Here is a 23,429-nt window from a genome sequence, read left to right as displayed (position 1 = left end):
GGGTTCTGCCTCTGAGGTTTTGAATCCCACCTCTCTTAAAAGGCACCTTGTCCACTGCCGCCTGGCGGCGGCTGGCACAGGAAAGCTCGGTGGGCGGGGTGGGGACAGCACAGGATGGGAGTGGGGTGAGTCGCCTGGCGACGGAATAGGTTGAATTAAATAAATTAATAAATAGTACCTATACTGTCATCTGTTGACTTCCCCCGCCCAGCGCGCCTACCTGCGCTGGCCGCCACCGCCTCCGGCCCTTGGAGTCCTCTTCAGCCAACGTTAAGGCCGTCTCACGCAGGCTGTCACTCTATCCTCTGGTTATTGCCAATGAACCAGGCATGGGAGGTGATTATCGGGTCAAATTGGTTTTCTGCCTACCTACCTCCGAGGTCTATAGGGGAAACGGGGATTGTGACCTCGCTAGGCCTGCCTAGCTATCTAGTTCAAGCTGCTATATAATGACTGGAGCTGTGTGCAGCCGGCCTAGACCAGTCAAAGTTTATCTGCAGCCGCCAGCCAGTGCTTAATTTGTGAAAGAAAGAGTACCCGAAAGAAAGAGTACCCAAAGATCTGCTCAGAAGTTGTCACGCGACCTATTAAACGTCTGCGGGCCGAATAACAAGGCCGGCAGTCTTTAATCCACTATCAGACACTCCCTGACCCTTTTTCTCTCTCTTGCAGACTCCTGGTTTCTGTATGTGATGTTTTTTTTGTCTTTTTCTTCCTCCGCCACTCTGATTTGTGTGTTTTTCCCTCTGTTACACTTGGTAAATATCTGATAAGGTGCTGCCGCTGGTCTCCAAAAAATAAGCCCATGTGGGCTTGTCTGTCCTACTAGAGGGCACCTGACACCCAGCTGAGCTTGTCTGACCTACTTGAGAGACAGACACTCAGTTGGACCTGCTGGAGGGTCGCTGACACCCACCTGGGCTTATCTGATCTACTGTAGAGCCACAGACACCCAGCTGGGATTATACAGTAGAGCCACAGACACCCAGTTGGGCTTGTCTACTGGAGAGCCATACACCCAGTTGGGCTGGTCTGGCCTACCGGAGAGCCAGAAACCCTGCTGGGTTGGTCTGAGCTGTTCGAGAGCTAGGCACAGCTGGTCATGTGCCCGTCTGAGCTCCAGCACACTGTTTGCTCCTGTCTTCCTGCCTTCTGTGTTTGGATGAGAAGGAGTCTGCTTATTCTCAACTTCCAGACAGAGAGTCTGATTTAGATGTTGACGGGACTGCGCTCCCTCCTGCCAACCTGGTGGTCCACCCTCCCTATTTAGATGTTGGCTGGCAATGGGAGAAAAGACTACAGTGGTCCCACCGACTTCACTAGAACTTCACTCCCCACCCCTGTGGCGGGATGGGCTGCAGCAGGCGGCGGTGGGACTCCAGCCAGGATACCCGCCCTCCATATTTGGATCTGGCGTGTTTCGTAGGGAATTCCAGCGGGAATCTCTCCTACTTCGAGTTGCGCACTGGAAGGAAAAGGGGTGACAACTTACCTGTTTACAGGGTACAGGCTACGGTTTCATCCTCTTTTCCGTTGTCCAGGTCCTCTCTGTCCTGTTGCACCTTGGCCATGACGGACCGGCACTCCACTGTGTATGTTGGTGGGGTGGAATGCAGAAGGTACAATATATGCTCACTACACATAACCTACATACACATATAAGCAACAAATATGTGTTTTACGTAAAAAGAAAAAATCCCACTTACCTGTCTCCCCACCACCACGGTCACCCCTGTCAGTGCCTCGCATTTTCAGGACATCTCCAGGCCAACGGGAACTTCTAAATCTGCTCTGCGGGACCCCGCCGTCCAGATAGTGACAGCGGGCAGTTCACCAGCACAGAAGACCATGGCGGTCTTCTGTGTATCGCGTATGCATCTAAATATGGTGCGCCGAAGACCATCGCCTCAAGGGAGGACGTTGGCCCAGTGTTGCAGCAATGGCAGGAAGACCGCCAAGATCCACATCACGCCCAGAGTATTCAATCTTGGACAGGGCAGCTTTTGGGATTCTGAACACTGACCGGTGCGGTGGGGACTTTCACCTTGACCCAGGACTCTTCATGGTTAAAAACCTTGGGCCATATTATCAAGAACGGCAATAACATATCGCCGCTTTAGCGGCAGGAAACGGCCCCTAAATAGGCGATAAGGGGCTTTAGAATATACCCTAGAGAATTCCAATAGAAGCCCAGGTTTGATGTCCTTCACACCAGAACCTGGGCTTCTATTAGAATTCTCAAGGGCATATTATCAATACCCTTGTCGCCGCTTTAGCGACAGTTTACTGCGATGATGTTATCGCCGTTCTTGAAAATATGGCCCCTTGAGTTCTATTTCAATAAAGAGCTGCCCATGGGGATGAGGTGTTTATCACCAGAAGCTGTTTGAAAGTTCTTTCCTTCTTGCTTTACCCACAGAGCGAATAGTGTATCTGTACCCGTGCTCAACTAATTAGTGAATACTACGGACCCGATTCACAAAGGTAAACTGAGATGAAAGTCTAACTTTACAACTTTCGGTATTCACAAAGGGCATTTACGAGTAGACAAGGAAGAATTTTGTCTCAATTTAACTTACGCTTTGCCCTTAAGTTTAATTGAGACCAAAAATCTTGTCTCAATTAAATTTAAGACTAAAACTTACGTTTTGAGTTTAAAAAGATTTATTAAATAAGATAAACCAAGTAAAACATCATTACAAAAACAAGTGGCATTAAAAAGAGATAGAGGAATAATACAATGTAACAGTATGCAATATAATCCTCAAGAGGGCTATAGAACTATACTAAGGAACAAAGCTAAAACGTAAGTTAAAATGAGAATAAAGTCTAACTTTACTATTTGTAAATACCCTTTGTAAATACCATTAATCTCAGTTTACCTTTGTGAATCGTCCCGGGTCCTACGTGGTTATCCGTACAGGATTCGATAGTGAAAACTGTGCCCATAGCTGTTCCCCTAAAGATACTAGTGGTTTTGTTGCAGTCACGGTTTGAGGTCAGCAACCCTGATTTAGGCAGTCAGCTTTGTGCAGGCCTGTGGAAACCTCCAAGGGCCACAGAATCTTCCTCGGTGCAAAGATTTTCAAAGCCTGAGACCAAAGTGAAATGTTGTGACCCCCAACCCCCTGGAATCCAGTGACCATATGTAAAGCCTGTTTGCTGTAATGTGGCTGTCCATTATCATTTCAGTATAGCGCCATGACTGTGCTTTGTGACCCCAGGCGCTGGGTGCTTTTAACCCCTACCTCTGCATGCTCCTTCCTTCTCGGCCTCAGGCTGAAAGGCCTGACACCTCTTTCCGATGGGGTGTGGGGGTCTCCAGCTATTAGGGGCAGACAGCAGTGACATAGGGCCCAATTCACAGAACTAACTTAAGACAAAATCCTAAACTTACTACTTTTGGTATTCACAGAAGTTAGGATTTTGTCTTAAGTTTGTCTTACGACTAACTTAAGACAGACTTAAGTTAGGATTTTGTCTTAAGTCTGTCTTAAAACTAACTTAAGACAGACTTAAGTCAGGATTTTGTCTTAAGTCTGTCTTAAGACTAACTTAAGACAGACTTAAGTTAGGATTTTGTCTTAAGTCTGTCTTAAAACTAACTTAAGACAGACTTAAGTTAGGATTTTGTCTTAAGTCTGTCTTAAGTCTGTCTTAAATCTGTCTTAAGACAAACTTAAGACAAAATCCTAACTTCTGTGAATTCCAAAAGTAGTAAGTTTAGGATTTTGTCTTAAGTTAGTTCTGTGAATCAGACCCATAGTCCGCAATGCCCGATAGACGCTAATTTTGGGAGAATTATGAAACTTGTGAAATGGGATTTACGATCCAGTCCCGGTTTGGACGAACTTTGCAGGTCTTGCATAAACATCGGGAGACATACATATCTAGTGCGAGCGAGTTATATTAAAATCAGAGCCGAGCAGCCCTGCTGAATGTACAGCCGCCTCTTCCAAAGGGTATCTCTGCACTGGTTGCCATGACTACCGCCTCAGCCTCTGGTCCTGATGAGACGCTCAGGGGAGGTGCTGCGGATGTCAGAAGTGTTAATGTGAGCTCTGCAGGCCATCACATGAACGGGGGGCGCAACAAATTCTCGGAAATGTGCTCTATTATTCACCCTTCCCAGCTCTGTTCCCTTCATTATATTGGGTTCGAAGCTGTTTTCTTCCACTGTCTCGAGTCTCTGCGTTTTTTGAGTGGCTGAGAGATGGAAACCTTTTTATCTTCGTGATTTCAAAAGTTTCCAGTTCATTAGAGTCAGAAAGACATAACGGAACTGTCTATATATATATTACGCAGTGGCGGTCACCACTGGGTAGTTATAGTTAGGACAACTTTTCGGTTGCGTATTGATTTTTTGGTTTGCTAGTAACTTGGCGCTGTTTCACGAATCTTCACAAAACTTTCCAAAAAAAAGTGTCGTCCACCTCAGCTTCCTCCTGCAAAGTTTCAGGGTGATCTGTCAAGCGGGGGCTGAGAAAAAGGGGGGTCCCAAAACATTCCCATTCATTTTCGCATTGGAAAATTGAACAGCGAAACCGCAAAAATGGCTGAACGGAATTAAATCAAACTTGACAGAAAGATAGGTTGTGGTCCAGAAAGGGTGTTTTTGTGATTTGGTATTAGTTCGTTAAGTAGTTAAATAAAAAAACATTAAAAAATGTATATTTTACGACGCAAGGAATGTACGCAATGAAGTATGTACAGCCCTACAGAGCAGTGCCAGGATGTCCAATGATAGTATGTACAATCCTACTGAGGAGTGCAAGTACAATCCAATGATAGTATGCACAATCTGCATGTGTCTCTGTTCGATTAGATTCCTTGGGTATGTTTGTACCCATGCACAGGTGGGTGGTTTGTGTGTGTGGGTGTGTGATGTTTCTGTTCGATTGGATTCCCTGTGTGTGTATGCATGCACAGAATGGTGGCTTGAGTGTGTGTGTCCGTTCGATCGGATTGCCTGTGTGTGTACGCATACACAAAAGGGTGGTTTGTGTATATGTGTGTTTGATGTCTCCTTTCAGTTGGATTTATGGTATGCTTGTATGCAGGCACAGGAGGGTCGAGTGTGTGTGTGATGCCTGTTCAATTGGATTCCTTGTGCACGTTTGTGCGCATTTGCAGGAGGGTGGGTGGTTTGGGTGTGATGTCTCTGTTCAAATAGATTCTGTGTATGTTTGTACACATGAGCAGGAGGATGGTTTGTGGTTATGTGTGTGATATATCTGTTGAATTGGATTCCCTGTGTGTTTGTATGCATGTGCAGGCGGGTGCTGTGAGATATCCTGTCATTTGGGTTCTTCTATATACTTTGAGGCTGTACAAGATGTGGGGGCATATTAGCAAGAACCTCGTTAAAATTATCGCCGTTTAAAACGGCGATAATGGGCTTGCTAATATGCGTTATAGAATTCCAATAGAAGCCCAGGTTAGATGTTCTGCACATCTAACCTGGGCTTCTATTGGAATTCTATAACGCATATTAGCAAGCCCATTATCGCCGTTTTAGCGGCAGTTTCCTGCCGCTAAAACGGCGATAATTTTCTTTAAAGACCTTTATTGCACATGTTCTGGAGTAACACAGTTTTTGGCCTACAACCCCTGGGGCCGGCCGCATCATTTATAATTGCTTCTCAACGTTATATTGTCAACACAGCCCTTTAGCCGACATCCCTGGGGTCCGGCGGCACTGTAAGGAATGGTGTACATAATTTACACAATGTGTACATCGGACCATTGAAAAGGCCTATATGTTTCTCATTGCAGTCTGTCTTTTCTCGTTGTATAATTATTTAAAACTCTCAACAAACAAACTCGTCGACATTCAGCACGACACTAGTCTCAGCAGGTGTATAAGTAAATCCACTCATTGGGATCAGAGTTGACCCGTAGTGCATCAAGTATGACGTCTCTCCATGTACTTTAAGTTAGTCCAAAGATATTCCTATTATTCCCACTCCCCCTCTACCTCCTCATCAGAGCTGGTATCATCGTCTTCCGGTAGTGGATCACAGAGGTCACCCCTGTATGAGTTCCATGAGGACCAAACCTTGTTCCATTTATGTGGGCATGCCCTATTTACATACACTGTTCGCTCCGTAAGCATTAATAGGTCCATGTTTCTGCCCCACTGTGCCACCGTGGGCAGCTCTGGGGATCCCCATTTTTGCGCTATATCTCGTTTCGCCATTATCATGGCTAAAGTACCCCATATCAGCCCGTACCTGGATAGATCATTCAGCTCCCAGATGTTTAACAAGCATTTTCGTGGTTCAGGAGTTAATGACACCCCCAGTGCTTGTGACATTGTGAGCATCACTTGACACCAGTAGGCAGTGATTAGTGGGCAATCCCGAAGGGTATGAAATAGTGTACCTTCCTCCCCACATCCTCGAAGACAGTAGGGATGCGGAGCTCTGTGTAATTTATGTAGTGTGGTTCTCGTATAGTATATACGGTGTAGGATTTTTAATTGGACTAGCTTGAGCTTGGCCGAGATTCCCACCTCTCTTGGAGATGCCAGCGCCTCGTTCCATTCCGTCTCAGCCATGTCCCCCAGTTCATCCACCCATTTTTCGTGCAGTTTCAGCATAGGGTCTGGTTGGTTGTTCAACAGTTTTTTATAGGTAAGGGAGGTGGCGCTGCGCTGCATACAATCCGTCAGCAATCTATCCTCTAGCGGGGACTATTCCGGGACGTCACTGTCCAGTGGTATCGCTTGCAGTAACGCATGCCTAATCTGTACGTACCTATAGTTTTCGTTGGGACCTAGATCATACTGTTGCTGGAGAAGGGAGAACAGGACCACCGTACCCTTGTCCCACAGGTCTCCTACCGTAGATATGCCAATGTTGTCCCACTGTGTAAATCCTTTACTCTTCCTCAACTGTCCCAATGCTTTAGTGTCCCAAAGTGGAGTAAGTTTAGTGATGGTATCCCTCCACCCCAGCTTCGCCTGCGCCGTATGCCACAGCGTGGCTGTGTGTTTCATGGGTCCTATCAGTCGAGCCACCTGACCTCTGTTGTAGAGCACTAATAGCATACGATCTGTGCCTAGCTGAGCCCTATCCGCCCTGTATGCCGGGTCGTCTCGAGGTGCATGAATCCACTGGTTAATGATATTAAGTTGGGCGGCCCAGTAGTATAATTGCAAATTCGGCAGAGCAATCCCCCCCTCGTACCAACTCTTAGTCAGCTTGACATGGGCGATACGTGCTGGCTTGTTGCCCCAGAGCAAGTTGGATACCAAGGCTGTTACCTGTCGGAAATAACTCGGTGGGACAGAGTATGAATGAATGAATGAGTACAGATTTGTATAGTGCTGGCTACCCGGGGGCATCCCAGCGCTTTAGACGCATCTCAGACAATCACTCAGCAGAACAGGAAGGTCTTCAGCCGCTTTCTAAACTGTAGATGATTAGGCTCAAGCCGCAGGTAATCGGGAAACGTCGGCCCCCTGTACGAGAACGCTTGATCCTCGGGACAGAGAGCAGATTGCGGTGGTTGGATCTAAGAGCTCTGGGCCCTTGATGGTGCCTCAGAAGAGGGCACAGAATGGCAGGGCCCTTGTTGATTATTGATTTGTGGGCCATACACAAGGCCTTAAACTGGATCCTTTCCTGAACAGGTAACCAGTGTAGAGCCCGGATGGCCGTCTTCGCCGAGCTGTGTCTAGGGACATCCATAAGCATTCGGGCTGCGCAGTTCTGGACTGACTGGAGTATCTTAATGGTCCCTAATGGTGCCCCCAAGTAGACCGCGTTCGCATAGTCAAGCCGCGAGAGGATCAGGGACTGAACCAGGATCCGTCTTGCCTCGAACGGAAGAAGGGTCAGAACCTTCCGTAGGATCTTCAGAAGGCCGTAACAGGTAGCGGCGACCTTACGGGCTTGAACTTGAAAACTAAAGGTGGGATCAAGCCACACCCCCAGACTTTTAATTTGCTCCTTCGGGGGAGGGGGTGGACCCAAACATATGGGCCACCAAGCGTCAAGATTGATGGGGGCCTTATATCCCAGCATCATAATCTCTGTTTTTGAACTGTTAAGTTTAAAAAAAGAGGCGTCCATCCAATCGAGGACCTTGGTGAGACACGGGGAAAGGTTATTGACCCTGGAATCCACAGCATCTGCCCTAGCCAGGGAAACCACCAACTGTGTATCGTCGGCATAGGTGACCAATTGAATTCCCCAGGGAAGGACCTCATAAGCCAGGGGCCTCATATAGATATTAAATAGGGTCGGGCTCAATGAGGATCCCTGGGGAACGCCGTAATGCAGTGGGAATTGATCGGATGCTGCTTCCTCCTCGAAAACTGCAAAGGATCTGTTAGCAAGGAAGGACCGAAACCAATTAAGGACGGTCCCCACAATGCCAACCCCCCGCAACCGCTGGAGAAGGAGTGTGTGGTTTACAGTATCGAAGGCTGCGCTGAGGTCCAAAAGGACCACCGCAGCGCAGCCTCCTCCATCCACAATTTTCCTTGCCTCCTCCACTACTGCGACCAGAGCAGTCTCAGTTCCATGCCTCTTTCTAAAACCCATTTGGGTGACATGCAAGGCGCCCTCGTCCTCAATAAATGTTGATAGTATGCGGTTGACATATTTCTCTGCAATTTTGCTAACCCCTGGCAGGAGAGAGATAGGTCTATAATTGGACCATTTTTCTGGTGAGTTTTCCAGTGCATAGAGGAACCTCGGGAGTGCCATCATTTTATAAAGTGCCGCTCTACCAAGGAGCGTTAATGGCAACGAAGCCCAGTGTTTAACGTCAGTTCGGAGCCGGACCTTGGGTGGAATCAGGTTTTTATCGAAAAAATCTGCTTGGTTGTCAGACAAGGCCAACAGGGCTGGTACACTTCTTTCTGGGTCTGTAAGGTATACCAACATATCATCGACATATAAGGACACGCAGCCCTCCCATCCCTCTCTGCAGCTAATACCTCTTAGTAACAGTGTATTTCTGATCAATGTCGCCAGTGGTTCCAAGACCAGGGCAAACAATAAGGGAGAGGGGACAGCCCTGTCGAGTCCCTCTCGCCAGATGAATCTTGCGTGAGATGTGGCCGTTGCCTGTGATACATGCGACCGGATTTGTGTACAGGAGACGTACCCAAGCTATGAATTTGGGGCCAAAGCCCACACGTGTCAGGACTGCAAAGTGGTGCCCCCATTCAACCATATCAAATGCCTTCTTGGCATCTAACAAGAGGATCACAGCTGGTTCCGTTAGTGACGGAGCCCGTGCCATCACCCCATGCACTCGCCTGAGGTTGAGGGCCGTGCTCCGATGCGGCATGAAGCCCGATTGATCGGGGTGTATCAATAGTGTGAGATGGGACATCAATCTCGTGGCCAGCACCTTCGCAAGGATTTTGGCTTCAGCATTGATGTGAGAGATCGGGCGGTATGATGTGCATGCTGTGGGTGGCTTGCCAGGTTTCAGGATTGCTACTATGGTGGCTGTCCGCTGGTCTATGGGGAGTTCCGCCTTCTCTCGGCTCTCCGTGTACATATCTAGCAGGGGCGCGCTAAGCGTGTCTGACATAAGCTTGTACCACTCTATGGGAATCCCATTCGGGCCTGCCGCTTTCCCTGATTGTATCGCGTGGATTGCCGATTGGATTTCCTCAACAGAGAGGTCGGCTTCCAAGTCCTGGATCGCTTCTGATGTAAGTGTTTGGATCTCTATGTGTTGTATAGAATGTAAGGCTGCTTGTTCTGTGATCTCTCGAACTGGGGTGTACACTTCCTCGAAGTGGTCTGCCAGTATATTCACTATCTCTTCAGTTTGTGTTTGTAGCCGACCCGTCTTGGTGTGTAATTGTTGAATTCCTCTCTTGCTCCCGTCTTTCATGTCTAACCAGGCCAGCATCCTCCCCGCCTTATCGCCTACCTCATATACTCTATGGGCCGTAGCCGAGATACTCTCCAGTACCTGCAGCCTAAGATGTTCCCTATATCGCTGCTGGCATAGCTGTAAAGTATGGGTTGTGTCTGTCGTGGGATCTGCCGTTTGTGCTATAGTGGCTGTATGTAAGGAGCGTTCTAATTCCACAAGTTCCTGACTCTGTGCTTTCCTATGTCCAGCAATGGAGGTAATTGCCTGCCCACGAAGAACTGTTTTGTATGCCTCCTATAGGGTCGAGGGGGAGGACACCGAACCTTTATTTTTGGCAAAATAATGCGTCGTCGCTTTCTTCGGATCTTTTCTGATGTTTGGGATTTTCAGTAAGTTAGGGTTTATGGGTATATCCTTCTACGGGTCTTTTCCCGACAGCGCAGTGTCAGTACTATCGGAGAGTGGTCAGAGATTCCCCTGGGCAGTATCTCAATGGCGTCGATGTCCTTGTTCCATCTCCCAGCCCCAAGAAATAGTCAATTCGAGATAGGCTGTTCTGTACTGTCGAGTGGTATGTGTATTGCCTCGCGTTTGGGTGCCTGTGACGCCGGAGATCTATCAAGCCCACTGCCTCCTGGAAGCCGTGCAGGTTAGTGGGACCGGGTGCATGTGCCCTGACTGGAAATTTATCCAACGTGGGATACATTACTGCGTTAAAATCTCCACCAAGGAGTGTCTCTCCCTCCGGGAGATTGAGCAGGAATTCTCCTAGTGCTGGCAGTCCCACTGTGAGAAGTGCCGGTGGGATGTAAATTGATACAATGTTTAGTAACCGACCCTCCCACTGCCCATGCACCGCAGCAAAGCGGCCCCGCTCATCTACCGTGTGGTGCAAAAGAATGAATGGAGAGGTCTTCTTCAAAAGGATACCTGTACCCCTAGAACCAGAAGTGTATTCTGAGTGAGCCACCATCTTGTAGCCTCTGCGGTCTAGTGCTCGACACGTTTCGCCTGTGAGGTGTCTCTTTTGCAGTAGTACCAAATGTGGGTTCTGGCGTTTTAGAGCCTGCATCACTAGTCCTCTCATAATTTTGTCGCCCAGTCCCCGTACGTTCCAGGTCAGTATCTTCAGGGGTGGGGCCACTGTCTGTTGCAGTACGCTGCTATACGCGGTCTCCTGTGAGTGTTGTGACATAGTGAGGTGTATCAAATTTGGGCCTCCGTATTGCTCCCAACCGTGCTCTGGGCCCTGTGTCCCTGTGAGTGGAGTGTGTATGTTTCTGGACATGTCGTGTCTTGTCGTGCATAACTTTAACTAGAACAGTTGAACTCTCCCTTCCCACCCCCCTCCATGCCTCCCTGCTGCACGGACATAGAACCGCCCGCTTCCCCAACTTGGCAAAGTGCATAGTCCCATCCCAACCCATTGTACTTACTTGTGGGGGTAAGTAGTTCTGTGATGGCAGTGGCCCCATCTGCCCTCCTTCGCCTCTTACAGGTTGGAGTCCAAGGGCAGCACGTCTACCATGTTGAATTATTGTCGTCAGTACTAAAGCAACCGGGCGTTCAGGACTCGGGCTGGTGCTCTCCTTCCTCTAGTCCCGCCTCTGAGAACATGTCGTGGCTTCGCCCGGGCGACGTCTGCGGACTCGTCTGGTTCTCTGCTCTTTGGTTGCGCTGTCCCCTGCCCGTGCGCCGAGGGGCCTCCACTCGCTGCCAGCCGTCCAGCCATTCCCGCGCTGCTTCAGGAATGTCGAAGAACCATGCCTTGTGATTGTCAACCACTCGCAATTTCTCCGGGAAGAGCATGGAATAGGGCAACTCCTTTGCCCGCAAGGCTTTTTTAACGTCTGTAAAGGTCTTTCGACGCCGGGCCACTTCGGCTGTGTAATCTGGAAAGAAGGCAATTGTGGAATTTTGTATTTTGATAGGCAGTGAGATCCTCGCTGTCTAGAGTATGGCGTCCCTGTCGCGGAAGTTAAAGAGTCTAGCTAATACTGGCCGCGGCGGCGCCCCCGGTTTCGGTACTCCACCGGGGACCCTATGCGCCCTTTCGATGGAAAAGAAGTGGGAAAGACCCTTTGGTTGTAGCTTTGTCTTGATTAGGTCTTCGACGTAGAGATCCATTGTTCGCTTGCCTTCTGACTCTGGTATTCCTAGGATTCGTACGTTGTTCCGTTGTGAACGTCCTTCCTGGTCGTCCAGCCTTTCCTGGAGTTTTCTGGTGACTGTATCCATGCGTTCCATTGCCTGTTGTAATTCGGAGGTGTCCTCCACCAAGGATTTTGTGACTACTTCCACTTGCGCTGATGAAAAAGGGTTCAGGCTGAACAGGTCGATTACCCCTTTTTCCATAGTTGCCCGGCGTTAGCCGCTTCTCACCCAACTCATGATTACCAAATAAAGAGGCAGGCGCTGGAGACTGGAAGGCAGGAAACAGGCATTTATTTCCGATCGGAACAGAACACGTCAAATCAGACAACAGGGTATCTTCTCGAGGTGCTCCAAAAAGTTTCTCTACGGCTCCGTCTTTTATACACAGGTTTATGATGTACAAACATTCTTTATTGTAATAAAGACACTTTGAAGTACGAAAAAGGCATGTTTGGAATCCCAGCTTCAGGCCTATTCCCATACCGGTCGTTCTGATGTTGTTTTCCCCTCCCAAATGTAACATGTGATTGTATTCTGCAGCCGGACGTCCTAACAGGACACAAGGGCAAGGGGGGGTGGTCAGATCTAAGGTTGGGCAGGCGATAAGATCACGTTTCGCTATGCGGGGCCGGAGGGGGTACATCCACGAGACCTAGTTTTATGATATGGGACTGGGTCGAGAGGCCAGGTGTAGCCGGGGGGGATCATCAGAAGAGAGGAAGGGTGTTCCTGGGAGGAATGCAGGGGTGTCGGTCAGATCTAGGGGTGTGAAGGCCTTGATTAATCACCGCTCCTCTGATGTGAGGCGAGGTCCTACTGTAGGAAGCAATAAACTGCATCTGTTGGGCTAGGTGATGGCCTGGGATCAGGCCGGGCAATCGGGCAGGGAGGAAGAGGTTACCAAAAGGGCCTGTTCTGTGTTTAGGTCTTCTCCATACTTTAGTCGATGTTCCGATGTGACCTGCAGAAAGAAGGGGAAAAGGAAGGGGTGGGGGCAGCGTTTTAAGACACATTCGCGCGCATAAACCCAAAAGGCTTTTACTTACCACGTATTCGACCTATCTCCGCGGGGTGCAGTCCCTTCCATCTCGGCGGTTTCAGCCCAGAGGGACTGGTGGTGCGGGAGGCATAATCATTGATTGTGTGGAGAAGTGTGGCTCAGGGGTTAGAGGCGGCAGACCCAGAAGCTGAGATCGGTCCTGGACCAGGGTTCAATTCCCCGCCTCGCCGGGTCTTGGGCTCAAAAATTCCATGGACTCGATAATTCTCGTTCCGGTGCCTACTTGACTCATGGGTTCACACTCTGCGACTCTGGGCAATAGCTTGCTTAATCTCCACTACGGCCCCTCGCGGCGGGATGCCTGGCTTTCACCTTGTGGATACCCTGCTGGGGCAATCTCACAGGGGAATACCAGGACGGGTTCCCAAGGCAAGCGCCTTGATGCCTACGGGTGATACGTGCGCTATATAAATCGCAATACATTTACATTGATGGACTGCACGTTGCATAGATCGCCCACGTGTGGTATTGCGGATCTTGTGTGGGGGGGGGGTCGAAACAAAAGGGCAATCAGTGTAAAGTGGGGGTGAACTTGTGTTCTTCTTCGAGGAGTCGGGGTGGTCTACAGTGGTACCGGGTCTGGTTTAGGGGCATCTGAAACAATTTCCCTGAGACATGTGGCATACAAAGTAAAACAGAACACCAGGACCTTTATCGATTGCCTTATGTTGCACAAAAGTAAAAAACACACGCAACAAACTTGGATCATTCACATTTTCAATATTTCTGGGTACTTTGGTTTTTAACCTTTCAGTAATCGACTTGCTTTATTTCGCCTGTATTTTACGTAGATCGGAAACAAGGGCTATGTATTCGAACTTACCAATCCAAAAGCTACGACTATATTTGTTTGGCACAAAATCTTTATTTAAAAAAATGTTGACGTACAAATGCAGGCCTACAACCACGTGGGCCAGCCACGGAGCAGACTGGAACTGTACATGAGGGCATATTTATCTACGGAAAACATAACTGAGTCGGTGGTTTTATTTCATCAAGGTACGATAAGTGCAATAAAATCATATCGAAAATTCATTGTGGGTAAGTACCATCAGTGTCAAAAAGATTCGAACTTTCAATAATACTGTAATCAATGATGCGTCAGAACTTAATATCAAATTCATTGTTCGAATGTTCAAGCAATACTCATCCCCTCCCGCCATGTGCTTCAAAAACTGCATACATATCTCATGATATCAAGTCTGAGCATCCGGAACACAACGGGGAATTGCGAGTTTCGTTCGTACCGGCGCCATTTTGGGTGGGGTCAGGCGGGTCCAAGTATAGTCAAAATGTCTCCACCAACTCGTGGTCGGACCAGAACCTCTTTCGGCAGTCCAGAAGTTTCGTTAAGGGGCAACAGAAGGGACCGGTGACATGAACCATCAATCAAAGAAAAGGGAGGGGCAACAATCTTTCCTACCGGGTCGTACTGATGTTCCACCGGAACTGATCAAATCGGTAGTCTGCAGTATTTTTGGTCATTCAAAAACTGAGGCTGGCGCCAGCATGAGGGCGCCAACGTCTCGTGGCTGCGTCTTGGTCGTTCTGTGGGCAATCATGGCAGTCGTTCCCCATCGGGGGCCTGGGGCCCCTGCAGTTCTCGTAGAATCTTCAAAGCTGAGGAGAACGTTTCTGAACGGAGGACTCGTTTTTCTAGCTGGCCAGCGACCAGGCCATCCTTGCACGCCAGGTTCATTCCTGCAGAGTCGACCGCCATTTTTAGGAGTTCTGCAGCTACCGGCAGTCACTGGGTCGAAAGAGCAGACGGATTCCAGCCTGCCGGGCGAGGCCTCGTTGCACCGCCGCAGTGGACGAGACCCTGCTGAGTGAGTGGAGCGTCGCTGCACCGCAAGAGTGGACGAACCTTTTGCCGGGTGCGTGGAGCGTCCCTGCACCGCAAGAGTGGACGAACCCTTTGCCGGGTGCGTGGAGCGTTGGGGGTGCAGCTGAGGGGCCTCCACCTTGGGAGGCGGGAGAGGCTCGTCCGCGCCGCCTCTCCCTCCCAGTGCACCCCACGGCGTCTCGCTGACATTTGTTATGGCCGGACCAGGCGATGAAGAAGAGGGGGGGGTCGGAGGCATATGCAAGACATCCCCCCCCGTGGCCTGCAAGGCGCCGGGAGAAGAAGGGAATGGGAGGACCAGTTCATTCCGGGCCGGGCCATTCACCCCACGACTTCTCCGGCCGAGGGGCGGCCAGCCGCTCTTTACCATGGCCACAGGAGCGGGTCCCTTGGTTCATCCTGGGGACAGGCCTTGGCGCGTGGTGTCGCCTCCGGACTATTCGCGTAATGGTTCTCCACCCCAGGCCGTCGCCGACGGCTTTTGTAGACTTATCACGCCCAAAAACCTACTAGAAAGTAGCCCAAAGTAGCCCGACATTGCTACTTTGGGGAAGGAGGGACAGGAACGGCGTCAAGCAGACGGCGAAATGCATTGTGGGTTTGTTGTTGCAGCCGTTTGCCGTGTAAATAGTTGTTTAATATATTTTTGTTCAAATAAAAACGTTTTAACCTGTTACTTTGCTATAGTGTTGTATATTTCTAATATTTGCCTAGGGTTTGTCGTTAATTGGGCGGGGTGGTCGGTGGAGCCGAGCTGTCTCGCAGTCATCATGGTGTTGAGTTCGGTTTTCCTCACTAGTTTCATATTTCCTGAGGGGTTGTTCCTAATGCTTCCATTTCAGTGAGGTTGAAAAGAGATCTCATCAGTGGCCTACTGATTTTACTCGATTCCTTTTGTTTTTCCTAATGATTCTTATGTTCTTTTATTTGCTAGCACGATACAGCGGCTAATCCGCATTTTCTTTATATATGTCCTTTTTATTAGGGGTGTCCTCCGGTGGAGCCAGATGGTCTACCTCTAATAAATGGTCCGGGCTGAACCAACTACTGAGCAATGGGGGGAGATAGGCATGACGGGTTACAACGGGGACAAAAGTCAGCACTACCTATCCTTCACTACTTTGCGGAGACTAGGTAGAATATTTCTATTCTACAGTATTCGCAAATAGGGAATACCCAAAGAGAGAACCAATTCCAACCAGTCAAGTTCGGACAAACAATCAATCAATCAAATGAGGAATACAATAGGCGCGACGGGTTACAACGGGGGCAAAAGCCTGCGCTACCTACCCTTCACTATCTGCAAAGAGAGAGATCTTCCTGTTCCTCTCTGTTTGTAGGCAGAGAAGATCCTTTCCGAGAACCAATTCCGAACGATCAATGTTCGGTCAAACAATCAATCAGTGGGGGATAAAAATAGGCACGACGGATTACAACGGGGGCAAAGGCCTGCGTTACCTATCCTTCACTATCTGCAAAGACTAAACAGAGTATGGCGACTCTGTGCTTGTTTGCAAATAGAGAATGATCCAAAGAGAACCAATTCCAAAACAATAAATGCTTGGATAACAATCAATCAAATGGAGAGGGAAGTAGGCGCGACGGGTTACAACGGGGGCAAAAGCCTGCGCTACCCACCCTTCACTATCTGCAAAGGGAGAATACTCCTATCCTTCCCCGTTTGTAGACAGAGAATCTCTCAGGACAAAACAATCAAATGCCTAATACTAGTATTTTCCAATGACAATCAAACAATCAATTCGCAATTTGTCGTGTTTACACGACCTTACCCGGACCGTATGGATGGTTTCTCGTCTTCCGTTTCCAGCGCCCGATCGTCCTCTATTCTCCGTAATTGCTGTGGCACTCCTGATGGTTCCCAGTCAGGACCGTAGATCACTCGAGAGAGGTCTGCTCGGAACCAGTAAAGTTCGGATGATCGGCTGCCAGACAAGGGTTTATCGGGCAGGAGCTCTTCCCGATCGTTGCAGTGGTTCACTCTGTCGTTGGGACCTCTCCCACTGGATCCACGTGTCGCTGATGGGCCCCACGTTTGGGACGCCAATTGATGAAAAAGGGTTCAGGCTGAACAGGTCGATTACCCCTTTTTCCATAGTTGCCCGGCGTTAGCCGCTTCTCACCCAACTCATGATTACCAAATAAAGAGGCAGGCGCTGGAGACTGGAAGGCAGGAAACAGGAGTTTATTTCCGATCGGAACAGAACACGTCAAATCAGACAACAGGGTATCTTCTCGAGGTGCTCCAAAAAGTTTCTCTACGGCTCCGTCTTTTATACACAGGTTTATGATGTACAAACATTCTTTATTGTAATAAAGACACTTTGAAGTACGAAAAAGGCATGTTTGGAATCCCAGCTTCAGGCCTATTCCCATACCGGTCGTTCTGATGTTGTTTTCCCCTCCCAAATGTAACATGTGATTGTATTCTGCAGCCGGACGTCCTAACAGGACACAAGGGCAAGGGGGGGTGGTCAGATCTAAGGTTGGGCAGGCGATAAGATCACGTTTCGCTATGCGGGGCGGAGGGGTACATCCACGAGACCTAGTTTTATGATATGGGACTGGGTCGAGAGGCCAGGTGTAGCTGGGGGGGGGGGTCATCAGAAGAGAGGAAGGGTGTTCCTGGGAGGAATGCAGGGGTGTCGGTCAGATCTAGGGGTGTGAAGGCCTTGATTAATCACCGCTCCTCTGATGTGAGGCGAGGTCCTACTGTAGGAAGCAATAAACTGCATCTGTTGGGCTAGGTGATGGCCTGGGATCAGGCCGGGCAATCGGGCAGGGAGGAAGAGGTTACCAAAAGGGCCTGTTCTATGGGTGGGATGAAAGAGCGAGGAGGCAGGGGTTCAGCACGGAGACAGGGTCGTGTTTAGTGGTGCGTTTATGGCCCGAACAGGAGAGACCGGGGGCTGTCGGGCGCGGGGGGATACTTGCGAGGCTGGGGGAGAGAGAGAGAGAGAGATGCAGGCTGTTGGCAATGGGCAGAGAGGTCATGACACACAAAATGGCTACTATCTATGTTTGTGATGGGGCCTAAAGAAAGGGGGCAAGATGGCGGGGCCACTGTTTCGTGACTTTCGTTTTACCTTCAACAGTGGCGAGGGTGAGCACAAATGAACGCCGCTTATGTACATATACATTGTCAATTTCCACATGCGCCACCCGTTCCGTCATTTTGTGCAAGTCTGCCCTCAGCAGGCCAACCTCTGTAGAGATGGATCCCACCGTCGTCTGTACACTGGATAACATTTTCATTAGGTCTTCTAACGTCACCTTCTTGGTGCCGTCTCCCTCCGGGCCCTTGCCTGTGGAAGTGCGTCCTTCTGGTTGTTGCGCGGGGGCCTTATCAAATGCGTATTTTTCGAGCCTTGTCTGTGCCGCGTTGTTCCTCGGTCCCCTTCCTGCCATGGCTCTATTTACTGCCTTGTTGCTGGGCGGAAAAACGGCAATAATTTTAACGAGGTTCTTGCTAATATGCCCCGAAGTTCTGGAGGGACCAGTCTTTTGAGAGTCCTGTGTGTGCTTCCATAGAAAGGAAGTAAACTATTGAACACTTAGATTGGAGAAACAAACCTCCCCACAAAAGACCCAGCTAGGTTTTATCATTAAGTTATTTGACATTATATACTGGGTTCTTTTTAGTGCCCCCTCCAGCTCTCTCCTAACTCCCGACTTTTGCATGTCCTCTTTCTTTTTTCTCTCTTCGTTTTTAGGAGGCCCTTCCTTCGTGTAACCAAACCTCAGTTCTGCTACTGTTAACTTTTTAAAGAATCCCTCTCTGTGGTCAGTTTTGATTGTTCTTATAAAGGAAATGTCTAGTTAAAGTTCTAATAAAAAATTAGGTCAAATGCCAATAAACAAAACAATGAAACAAAAGAAGGCGTGTGTTTTTCTATGTCGGCTTATTTATAATTGCGTGGTGTACTGATGTACTCTGCTTTTGAGAGTATGATGCATTCATTGATCAGCCAGTGAACTCAGAAGTAAAGTAAGGTATATATATTTATATTTATATTTTGGCGCAGTTTGACGGATCCTCATGACATTTTTAAAACGAGTTTGCCACTCACTTCAGCTGCTATATTTAAAGTTTCGGAGTGACCCGTCAAGCGGGGTTGAGAAAAAGCGGGAGTCCCAAATGCGTTTTCCCCATGCAATTTCTGATAGGGATTTTGAACACGACTACAGCCCAAACCGCTGGGCGGAATTACACCACATTTGGCGGAAAGATAGCTCTTGGTCCAGAAAGAGCCTTTTTTTGTGGTTTGTTGTAAATCTGTTCAGTAGTTTTTGAGATATTAAAGGAAAGAGAAATGTAGCTATCTAGGGACGTGGGTCTACCCACAGAGGTTCTGTGAATCTATGCGCCACAGCAAGGCTCTGTTTAGCTGTTTGCAACCTGAGGAAAACGTTGCACTTGCCATTTTACATATCAGGAAATGGTCCCTGGAACTGCAAAAAAGTAGTGTGCAAAATATAAGATGGGATCAGGGTAGAGGTTCCCTGACCCCATGTTTTTGTAACGTGGGTGGCAAAAGTAGGCATGTTAGGCAAGAAATTGCCTAAAAATGTGGTGTTTTTCCTCGTGCGAAAAATGTGCTTCCATCGTGGTGCTCCGAAAGTCAGACACCCACTCACAGACTCAGAGAGACACTCACACACCCACTAACAGACCCGGAGAGACACTCATACACCCACTCACGAACCCACAGAGACACTCACACACCCACTCACAGACCCAGAGAAACACTCACACACCCACTCACACACCCAGAGAGACCCTCACAGACCAACACAGACACTCAAACACCCACTTACACACTCATGCACCCACTCATGTAACCACTCAGACACTCTCACCCACTGACATACCCACTCAGACACACGCACCCACTCACAGAGGCACTCAGGCACTTACACATCCACTCACAGACCCACTCAGACACTTATGCATCCACTCACAGACGCACACCACCAAGTGCACAACCAATCACAGACCCACACAAACACTCAGACACCCACTCACAGACTAACTAAGACACTATCAAACCCATTCACAGACCCACTCAGACAGTTACACACCCACTCACAGACCCACTCAGGCACTCACATACCCACTCACAGTCTCACACAGACAATCACACACCCACCCAATCACAGACCCACACATACACTCACACACCCACTCACACACCCACTCACAGACCTAAAGAGAGACTCAGACACCCACTCACTGACCCACACAGACACTCACACACCCACTCACAGACCTACTCACAGACCCACTCAAACACTCAACCACCCACGCATGGACTCACATAGACACTTAGATACCCACTCATAAACCCACGCAGACACTCCACACCCACTTACAGACCCACTCATGCACTCACACACCCACTCCCAGACCTACACACTCAGACACCCACTCACAGACCTACTCACACACCCACTCAAATACTCAACCACCCACTCATAGACTCACATAGACACTTAAATACCCTCTCCGAAACCCACACAGCCACTCACACCCCACTTACAGATCCACTCAGGCACTCACACAACCATTCACAGGCCCACTCAGACACTCACATACCTTCCAACTCACAGACCCCCACGACACTCACAGACCCACAGAACCACTCACACACCTACTCACAGACCTAGAGAGTCACTTGCATACCCACTCACAGACACACAGAGACACTCACACACCCACTCACACACCCAGAGAGACACTCACAGACCCACACAGAAACTCAGACACCCACTCACTGACCCACACAGCAGACATCCACTATCAGACCTACTGAGACACTCTCAACCCCACTCAAAGACCCACTCAGACACTCACACACCCACTCACTGACCTACAAAGACACTCAGACACCCATTCACCGACCTAGAGAGACAATCACACACCCACTCACAGACCCACCCAAATATTCTCACCCCTCGCATGAGAGTGCTGGGGGGTAAAGTAGGATCTTTCATAAATGTGCATACTAATGCTGTCATTTTAACATGGTTGGGTATAGTACTGGTAGTATTATTTCCACGTCTGAATTATGCCCAGAAATACATGATGTTCATGATGTGTTAATTAATGTGTGTGCTGAATACAATCCTCTTTTATGATGCTCAGTGTATTTATCATGAGTGAGTGCTGTGCCAATGCTTTGCACATCGCCTCTGTGATAAGCCTGACTACTCAGTGCCACGCTACCTAAGGGTGAGCACAGGTTATACAGTGTGTGTAATCACCCGCCCCTGACACCAGTGGTAGGTTCCGCCTGGCTAGGTCCCCGCCTCAACCAACCAGAAAGTGCCAGTTCCAACAGGTCTCCATACTCACCATGTCTATATCAGTCTTTTGTCCTCAAACACTGAGTCTCTACTCCTTCCTCCTCTGCCTCTTTGTGGAAAAAAACCTGGAAGGTTCCTGATGCCTCTGTAAAAGCCTCCCCCTCTGCCATTTACTGGGACTTACAGTCTCAATGGCCCAAAGGTTGCCCTCTCCTCCCAGCCCTACTATTAAAAACTACAGTCATCGAAGACCTGCCTCATCAAACTTTGGGCTTTATCAAGAGTGGTAAACATGGCTACTTATTTTCAAGGGATTTCACCATCTCTTTTCCAAACAACGGGCCATTTGCCTCCTCGCTGGACTTTCTTGGCACAATTGCCCAAGTTTGGACTTATCCTTACAAGTACTGCCTTCTGCTTCACTGCATTAAGGTCGGCATTGGCGTTACCTAAGACCCATATCGCTCTCTGACACCACCCTCTTAATAGTACCAGATGTAATTATTCTCCGCTATATGATCTCTGATCCCTTCCTAGTTTACAAAATATATGTTACTAACTCTGGATCTAAATTTGGAGTCATGGACTTCTGGTCTCTTATCACAGAGAATGAACATTCTGCCTTCCTCACCCCCTCTCTTCTTTTCTAAAGATCTTCTAATTCAATATTGGAAGTAGTCCACAACTTCATCCAATGACCACTATCCTGCAGTGTCATAGTCCCTTATATTCTTGGGATCAAAAAAATATCGTATGAAAGGACCTTTTACGACCACCAGAACCTGTGACTTCACTTCCTCAGTATCGCCTAATTCATCCTAGAATTCTTCTGAATTGTAATCTAAAGCCGAGTCATCCACATCTGAATTCAAAGCATGCCTTGGGCAGTGTTATCCTGCCCCTTTGTGAGTCGCTTCGGGCATCCATTTCCATTGAGTCGTTAACGGCTCGGGGGCTTCACTTTTTCCCATATTTAAAGTGACTTACCGGCGGCGCAAATGGCTTGTAAATAAGCCCCTAAATATCTCTTTTCCTCTGAATCAGCAGGATCTTTGGGATGTTTCCTATTTCCTGAACACTTTCTCCCAGTAACCTTGAGTAAGGGTCCGCTCCACCTTATAAGGACCAGAACTCCTCACCTTCTTCAATAGTCTCCTTTCTTTGACTTTCAAAAAGAGTCTTTAACACATCTTGGGGCCGATTCACAGAACTAACGTAAGACAAAATCCTAATCTTACTACTTTTGGTATTCACAGAAGTTAGGATTTTGTCTTAAGTTTGTCTTAAGACAAACTTAAGACAAACTTAAGACACGCTTAAGACAGGCTTAAGACAGACTTAAGACAGGCTTAAGACAAACTTAAGACAGACTTAAGACAGACTTAAGACAGACTTAAGACAGACTTAAGACAAACTCAAGACAGACCACAGCTCACATACAAATAAACAATGTTAATATGGTAAATGTGGGTACTTTTAATGAATAACCGGCCAAGACAAACTAACCTGATATCAAAATTAAACTATGTTTAGCTCTATAAAATATTTAAACAACTCTTTCCTGCTTCCTTTAAACTCGAAAACTACACCGCCTATGAGCACAGCTGATGCGAGTGAATACACTTTGAAGTGGCACATTGAGGAGAACAAGATCCGCTGCACATGGTTGCCTTGGCATAAAATGGATGCACCCGCGTATTCCCCTTCATTAAAATGGCGCTCATGGCTTTATTCGGTGGTGCTGGCCCGACTGGAAAGAGCAAGCCTATTACAGGGTACGACCTTGCGGGGCTCCTAACTAAAGGTGGAACTTGCCCCACCAAAGGCTATTCCATAAAAGAATATTTAAATCTTCTTTTTAAAGAACTACATGTTAAAATCCCAGGTAAATTGTTATTCTTAAAAAATAAATATATTCATTCTGAATCTGGAGACTTTTTACTTAAATGGTGCCTAAAAAATTTAACAAGCCATAAAGCAACCTAATAAAAACACCCATGAATGTCTTAGAAACCGATAAAGTTGGTGTTTTACATAACATCACTAAACATATACAGTCTTTAAACATGAATCACTAGAAACCATGACAGTGGCAACGACAGTAAGTGCATATTTGTCATGCGCAGAGCAGCAGAGGAAGAGGAAGTAGACGGAGGGGGAGGGGCTTATGGGGGGCCAGCCCTGTTCTGTTTTCAT

At 48.2% G+C, this 23,429-nt stretch overlaps 1 protein-coding gene across 1 annotated transcript in view; it reads left to right on the top strand.

The window, feature by feature from the left end:
* Positions 1–23,429, top strand: part of ADGRD1 (adhesion G protein-coupled receptor D1) — a 1,126,805-nt gene that overhangs the window by 224,887 nt on the left and 878,489 nt on the right. The window lies entirely within an intron of this gene.

This window comes from Lissotriton helveticus, chromosome 11 (assembly GCF_964261635.1).
Source record: "Lissotriton helveticus chromosome 11, aLisHel1.1, whole genome shotgun sequence".
In the NCBI taxonomy this organism is placed as follows: Eukaryota; Metazoa; Chordata; class Amphibia; order Caudata; family Salamandridae; genus Lissotriton; species Lissotriton helveticus.
This window is presented reverse-complemented; position numbering and strand designations above follow the sequence as displayed.